Below are 8043 nucleotides of genomic sequence, written 5' to 3'. Positions count from 1 at the left end.
CCAGCGGCGGGCTGGGAGTCTAATCTTTCTCCTGGCCGAGAAAAGAGCACTCTCCCCGGACAACAAAGCACGTCCCCCTCCTGAGTGGACAAAAAAAATCCACTCCTGGTACCTAAGATTTTCTCCAGCGGCGGGCTGGGAGTCTAATCTTTCTCCTGGCAGAGAAAAGAGCACTTTCCCCCGGACAACAAAGCACGTCCCCCTCCTGAGTGGACAAAAAAAATCCACTCCTGGTACCTAGAATTTTCTCCAGCGGCGGGCTGGGAGTCTAATCTTTCTCCTGGCCGAGAAAAGAGCACTTTCCCCCGGACACCAAACCAGCCAACGTCCCCCTCCTGAGTGGACAAAAAAAATCCACTCCTGGTACCTAAAATTTTCTCCAGCGGCGGGCTTGGGACGAAAATCAATCTTCCTCCCGAAATTAAACCACTATTGGCGGACGCCAGCCCCAAGCGCCAGCCCCGACCGCCACCCCCCGACCGCCACAAGGCGACCGCCACAAGGCGACCGCCACAAGGCGACCGCCACCGGCCCCAAGCGCCAGCCCCGACCGCCACCCCCCGACCGCCACAAGGCGACCGCCACAAGGCGACCGCCACAAGGCGACCGCCACAAGGCGACCGCCACAAGGCGACCGCCACCGGCCCCAAGCGCCAGCCCCGACCGCCACCCCCCGACCGCCACAAGGCGACCGCCACAAGGCGACCGCCACAAGGCGACCGCCACAAGGCGACCGCCACAAGGCGACCGCCACTGGCCCCAAGCGCCAGCCCCGACCGCCACCCCCCGACCGCCACAAGGCGACCGCCACAAGGCGACCGCCACAAGGCGACCGCCACAAGGCGACCGCCACAAGGCGACCGCCACAAGGCGACCGCCACTGGCCCCAAGCGCCAGCCCCGACCGCCACCCCCCGACCGCCACAAGGCGACCGCCACAAGGCGACCGCCACAAGGCGACCGCCACAAGGCGACCGCCACAAGGCGACCGCCACTGGCCCCAAGCGCCAGCCCCGACCGCCACCCCCCGACCGCCACAAGGCGACCGCCACAAGGCGACCGCCACAAGGCGACCGCCACAAGGCGACCGCCACAAGGCGACCGCCACTGGCCCCAAGCGCCAGCCCCGACCGCCACCCCCCGACCGCCACAAGGCGACCGCCACAAGGCGACCGCCACCGGCCCCAAGCGCCAGCCCCGACCGCCACCCCCCGACCGCCACAAGGCGACCGCCACAAGGCGTTAGTGGCCGCGCCCGGTACTTCCACCCCCCGACCGCCACAAGGCGACCGCCACAAGGCGACCGCCACAAGGCGACCGCCACAAGGCGACCGCCACAAGGCGACCGCCACTGGCCCCAAGCGCCAGCCCCGACCGCCACCCCCCGACCGCCACAAGGCGACCGCCACAAGGCGACCGCCACAAGGCGACCGCCACAAGGCGACCGCCACAAGGCGACCGCCACAAGGCGACCGCCACTGGCCCCAAGCGCCAGCCCCGACCGCCACCCCCCGACCGCCACAAGGCGACCGCCACAAGGCGACCGCCACAAGGCGACCGCCACAAGGCGACCGCCACAAGGCGACCGCCACTGGCCCCAAGCGCCAGCCCCGACCGCCACCCCCCGACCGCCACAAGGCGACCGCCACAAGGCGACCGCCACAAGGCGACCGCCACAAGGCGACCGCCACAAGGCGACCGCCACTGGCCCCAAGCGCCAGCCCCGACCGCCACCCCCCGACCGCCACAAGGCGACCGCCACAAGGCGACCGCCACCGGCCCCAAGCGCCAGCCCCGACCGCCACCCCCCGACCGCCACAAGGCGACCGCCACAAGGCGTTAGTGGCCGCGCCCGGTACTTTACTGGACCCTATTTGGCCCGCGGACCGGCCGGCGTCGCTTCCTTGAATGCTTAGCCGCCTTTCGAGCTGCCATGCCGGGCTTGAGTTAGTGGTTTGCGCCCGGTACTTTACTGGACCCTATTTGGCCCGCGGACCGGCCGGCGTCGCTTCCTTGAATGCTTAGCCGCCTTTCGAGCTGCCATGCCGGGCTTGAGTTAGTGGTTTGCGCCCGGTACTCTACGTTAAAAGTCAGGCGGAACGGCTCTGAAGCTCCAGACGGTGCTTCCTTGAATGCTTAGCCGCCTTTCGAGCTGCCATGCCGGGCTTGAGTTAGTGGTTTGCGCCCGGTACTCTACGTTAAAAGTCAGGCGGAACGGCTCTGAAGCTCCAGACGGTGCTTCCTTGAATGCTTAGCCGCCTTTCGAGCTGCCATGCCGGGCTTGAGTTAGTGGTTTGCGCCCGGTACTCTACGTTAAAAGTCAGGCGGAACGGCTCTGAAGCTCCAGACGGTGCTTCCTTGAATGCTTAGCCGCCTTTCGAGCTGCCATGCCGGGCTTGAGTTAGTGGTTTGCGCCCGGTACTCTACGTTAAAAGTCAGGCGGAACGGCTCTGAAGCTCCAGACGGTGCTTCCTTGAATGCTTAGCCGCCTTTCGAGCTGCCATGCCGGGCTTGAGTTAGTGGTTTGCGCCCGGTACTCTACGTTAAAAGTCAGGCGGAACGGCTCTGAAGCTCCAGACGGTGCTTCCTTGAATGCTTAGCCGCCTTTCGAGCTGCCATGCCGGGCTTGAGTTAGTGGTTTGCGCCCGGTACTCTACGTTAAAAGTCAGGCGGAACGGCTCTGAAGCTCCAGACGGTGCTTCCTTGAATGCTTAGCCGCCTTTCGAGCTGCCATGCCGGGCTTGAGTTAGTGGTTTGCGCCCGGTACTCTACGTTAAAAGTCAGGCGGAACGGCTCTGAAGCTCCAGACGGTGCTTCCTTGAATGCTTAGCCGCCTTTCGAGCTGCCATGCCGGGCTTGAGTTAGTGGTTTGCGCCCGGTACTCTACGTTAAAAGTCAGGCGGAACGGCTCTGAAGCTCCAGACGGTGCTTCCTTGAATGCTTAGCCGCCTTTCGAGCTGCCATGCCGGGCTTGAGTTAGTGGTTTGCGCCCGGTACTCTACGTTAAAAGTCAGGCGGAACGGCTCTGAAGCTCCAGACGGTGCTTCCTTGAATGCTTAGCCGCCTTTCGAGCTGCCATGCCGGGCTTGAGTTAGTGGTTTGCGCCCGGTACTCTACGTTAAAAGTCAGGCGGAACGGCTCTGAAGCTCCAGACGGTGCTTCCTTGAATGCTTAGCCGCCTTTCGAGCTGCCATGCCGGGCTTGAGTTAGTGGTTTGCGCCCGGTACTCTACGTTAAAAGTCAGGCGGAACGGCTCTGAAGCTCCAGACGGTGCTTCCTTGAATGCTTAGCCGCCTTTCGAGCTGCCATGCCGGGCTTGAGTTAGTGGTTTGCGCCCGGTACTCTACGTTAAAAGTCAGGCGGAACGGCTCTGAAGCTCCAGACGGTGCTTCCTTGAATGCTTAGCCGCCTTTCGAGCTGCCATGCCGGGCTTGAGTTAGTGGTTTGCGCCCGGTACTCTACGTTAAAAGTCAGGCGGAACGGCTCTGAAGCTCCAGACGGTGCTTCCTTGAATGCTTAGCCGCCTTTCGAGCTGCCATGCCGGGCTTGAGTTAGTGGTTTGCGCCCGGTACTCTACGTTAAAAGTCAGGCGGAACGGCTCTGAAGCTCCAGACGGTGCTTCCTTGAATGCTTAGCCGCCTTTCGAGCTGCCATGCCGGGCTTGAGTTAGTGGTTTGCGCCCGGTACTCTACGTTAAAAGTCAGGCGGAACGGCTCTGAAGCTCCAGACGGTGCTTCCTTGAATGCTTAGCCGCCTTTCGAGCTGCCATGCCGGGCTTGAGTTAGTGGTTTGCGCCCGGTACTCTACGTTAAAAGTCAGGCGGAACGGCTCTGAAGCTCCAGACGGTGCTTCCTTGAATGCTTAGCCGCCTTTCGAGCTGCCATGCCGGGCTTGAGTTAGTGGTTTGCGCCCGGTACTCTACGTTAAAAGTCAGGCGGAACGGCTCTGAAGCTCCAGACGGTGCTTCCTTGAATGCTTAGCCGCCTTTCGAGCTGCCATGCCGGGCTTGAGTTAGTGGTTTGCGCCCGGTACTCTACGTTAAAAGTCAGGCGGAACGGCTCTGAAGCTCCAGACGGTGCTTCCTTGAATGCTTAGCCGCCTTTCGAGCTGCCATGCCGGGCTTGAGTTAGTGGTTTGCGCCCGGTACTCTACGTTAAAAGTCAGGCGGAACGGCTCTGAAGCTCCAGACGGTGCTTCCTTGAATGCTTAGCCGCCTTTCGAGCTGCCATGCCGGGCTTGAGTTAGTGGTTTGCGCCCGGTACTCTACGTTAAAAGTCAGGCGGAACGGCTCTGAAGCTCCAGACGGTGCTTCCTTGAATGCTTAGCCGCCTTTCGAGCTGCCATGCCGGGCTTGAGTTAGTGGTTTGCGCCCGGTACTCTACGTTAAAAGTCAGGCGGAACGGCTCTGAAGCTCCAGACGGTGCTTCCTTGAATGCTTAGCCGCCTTTCGAGCTGCCATGCCGGGCTTGAGTTAGTGGTTTGCGCCCGGTACTCTACGTTAAAAGTCAGGCGGAACGGCTCTGAAGCTCCAGACGGTGCTTCCTTGAATGCTTAGCCGCCTTTCGAGCTGCCATGCCGGGCTTGAGTTAGTGGTTTGCGCCCGGTACTCTACGTTAAAAGTCAGGCGGAACGGCTCTGAAGCTCCAGACGGTGCTTCCTTGAATGCTTAGCCGCCTTTCGAGCTGCCATGCCGGGCTTGAGTTAGTGGTTTGCGCCCGGTACTCTACGTTAAAAGTCAGGCGGAACGGCTCTGAAGCTCCAGACGGTGCTTCCTTGAATGCTTAGCCGCCTTTCGAGCTGCCATGCCGGGCTTGAGTTAGTGGTTTGCGCCCGGTACTCTACGTTAAAAGTCAGGCGGAACGGCTCTGAAGCTCCAGACGGTGCTTCCTTGAATGCTTAGCCGCCTTTCGAGCTGCCATGCCGGGCTTGAGTTAGTGGTTTGCGCCCGGTACTCTACGTTAAAAGTCAGGCGGAACGGCTCTGAAGCTCCAGACGGTGCTTCCTTGAATGCTTAGCCGCCTTTCGAGCTGCCATGCCGGGCTTGAGTTAGTGGTTTGCGCCCGGTACTCTACGTTAAAAGTCAGGCGGAACGGCTCTGAAGCTCCAGACGGTGCTTCCTTGAATGCTTAGCCGCCTTTCGAGCTGCCATGCCGGGCTTGAGTTAGTGGTTTGCGCCCGGTACTCTACGTTAAAAGTCAGGCGGAACGGCTCTGAAGCTCCAGACGGTGCTTCCTTGAATGCTTAGCCGCCTTTCGAGCTGCCATGCCGGGCTTGAGTTAGTGGTTTGCGCCCGGTACTCTACGTTAAAAGTCAGGCGGAACGGCTCTGAAGCTCCAGACGGTGCTTCCTTGAATGCTTAGCCGCCTTTCGAGCTGCCATGCCGGGCTTGAGTTAGTGGTTTGCGCCCGGTACTCTACGTTAAAAGTCAGGCGGAACGGCTCTGAAGCTCCAGACGGTGCTTCCTTGAATGCTTAGCCGCCTTTCGAGCTGCCATGCCGGGCTTGAGTTAGTGGTTTGCGCCCGGTACTCTACGTTAAAAGTCAGGCGGAACGGCTCTGAAGCTCCAGACGGTGCTTCCTTGAATGCTTAGCCGCCTTTCGAGCTGCCATGCCGGGCTTGAGTTAGTGGTTTGCGCCCGGTACTCTACGTTAAAAGTCAGGCGGAACGGCTCTGAAGCTCCAGACGGTGCTTCCTTGAATGCTTAGCCGCCTTTCGAGCTGCCATGCCGGGCTTGAGTTAGTGGTTTGCGCCCGGTACTCTACGTTAAAAGTCAGGCGGAACGGCTCTGAAGCTCCAGACGGTGCTTCCTTGAATGCTTAGCCGCCTTTCGAGCTGCCATGCCGGGCTTGAGTTAGTGGTTTGCGCCCGGTACTCTACGTTAAAAGTCAGGCGGAACGGCTCTGAAGCTCCAGACGGTGCTTCCTTGAATGCTTAGCCGCCTTTCGAGCTGCCATGCCGGGCTTGAGTTAGTGGTTTGCGCCCGGTACTCTACGTTAAAAGTCAGGCGGAACGGCTCTGAAGCTCCAGACGGTGCTTCCTTGAATGCTTAGCCGCCTTTCGAGCTGCCATGCCGGGCTTGAGTTAGTGGTTTGCGCCCGGTACTCTACGTTAAAAGTCAGGCGGAACGGCTCTGAAGCTCCAGACGGTGCTTCCTTGAATGCTTAGCCGCCTTTCGAGCTGCCATGCCGGGCTTGAGTTAGTGGTTTGCGCCCGGTACTCTACGTTAAAAGTCAGGCGGAACGGCTCTGAAGCTCCAGACGGTGCTTCCTTGAATGCTTAGCCGCCTTTCGAGCTGCCATGCCGGGCTTGAGTTAGTGGTTTGCGCCCGGTACTCTACGTTAAAAGTCAGGCGGAACGGCTCTGAAGCTCCAGACGGTGCTTCCTTGAATGCTTAGCCGCCTTTCGAGCTGCCATGCCGGGCTTGAGTTAGTGGTTTGCGCCCGGTACTCTACGTTAAAAGTCAGGCGGAACGGCTCTGAAGCTCCAGACGGTGCTTCCTTGAATGCTTAGCCGCCTTTCGAGCTGCCATGCCGGGCTTGAGTTAGTGGTTTGCGCCCGGTACTCTACGTTAAAAGTCAGGCGGAACGGCTCTGAAGCTCCAGACGGTGCTTCCTTGAATGCTTAGCCGCCTTTCGAGCTGCCATGCCGGGCTTGAGTTAGTGGTTTGCGCCCGGTACTCTACGTTAAAAGTCAGGCGGAACGGCTCTGAAGCTCCAGACGGTGCTTCCTTGAATGCTTAGCCGCCTTTCGAGCTGCCATGCCGGGCTTGAGTTAGTGGTTTGCGCCCGGTACTCTACGTTAAAAGTCAGGCGGAACGGCTCTGAAGCTCCAGACGGTGCTTCCTTGAATGCTTAGCCGCCTTTCGAGCTGCCATGCCGGGCTTGAGTTAGTGGTTTGCGCCCGGTACTCTACGTTAAAAGTCAGGCGGAACGGCTCTGAAGCTCCAGACGGTGCTTCCTTGAATGCTTAGCCGCCTTTCGAGCTGCCATGCCGGGCTTGAGTTAGTGGTTTGCGCCCGGTACTCTACGTTAAAAGTCAGGCGGAACGGCTCTGAAGCTCCAGACGGTGCTTCCTTGAATGCTTAGCCGCCTTTCGAGCTGCCATGCCGGGCTTGAGTTAGTGGTTTGCGCCCGGTACTCTACGTTAAAAGTCAGGCGGAACGGCTCTGAAGCTCCAGACGGTGCTTCCTTGAATGCTTAGCCGCCTTTCGAGCTGCCATGCCGGGCTTGAGTTAGTGGTTTGCGCCCGGTACTCTACGTTAAAAGTCAGGCGGAACGGCTCTGAAGCTCCAGACGGTGCTTCCTTGAATGCTTAGCCGCCTTTCGAGCTGCCATGCCGGGCTTGAGTTAGTGGTTTGCGCCCGGTACTCTACGTTAAAAGTCAGGCGGAACGGCTCTGAAGCTCCAGACGGTGCTTCCTTGAATGCTTAGCCGCCTTTCGAGCTGCCATGCCGGGCTTGAGTTAGTGGTTTGCGCCCGGTACTCTACGTTAAAAGTCAGGCGGAACGGCTCTGAAGCTCCAGACGGTGCTTCCTTGAATGCTTAGCCGCCTTTCGAGCTGCCATGCCGGGCTTGAGTTAGTGGTTTGCGCCCGGTACTCTACGTTAAAAGTCAGGCGGAACGGCTCTGAAGCTCCAGACGGTGCTTCCTTGAATGCTTAGCCGCCTTTCGAGCTGCCATGCCGGGCTTGAGTTAGTGGTTTGCGCCCGGTACTCTACGTTAAAAGTCAGGCGGAACGGCTCTGAAGCTCCAGACGGTGCTTCCTTGAATGCTTAGCCGCCTTTCGAGCTCTCCTGCCCGGCGTGGGTTTCGCGTCCGCGCCCGGTACATTATGGAAGCCAAAAAAAAAAAAAAATTCTAAGTGCGAGTGGGACCGGCCTGGGGGGCTTCCTTGAAAGCCCATCCGCCCTCCGAGCTCTCCCACCGGTCGTGGGTTGGCGTCCGCCACTGCTCAAAGCGAACTTCAAATTATCTGCTTAATAATGTGGAACACCATTCTTAAGTAGTTTTTCCTTAATTTGGGCTCAACTGGCCGGTAATGATCC

Source organism: Syngnathus typhle, unplaced genomic scaffold (assembly GCF_033458585.1).
Source record: "Syngnathus typhle isolate RoL2023-S1 ecotype Sweden unplaced genomic scaffold, RoL_Styp_1.0 HiC_scaffold_251, whole genome shotgun sequence".
Lineage (NCBI taxonomy): Eukaryota > Metazoa > Chordata > Actinopteri > Syngnathiformes > Syngnathidae > Syngnathus > Syngnathus typhle.
The sequence above is the reverse complement of the archived record's forward strand: the minus strand, read 5'-3'. Positions refer to the sequence as shown.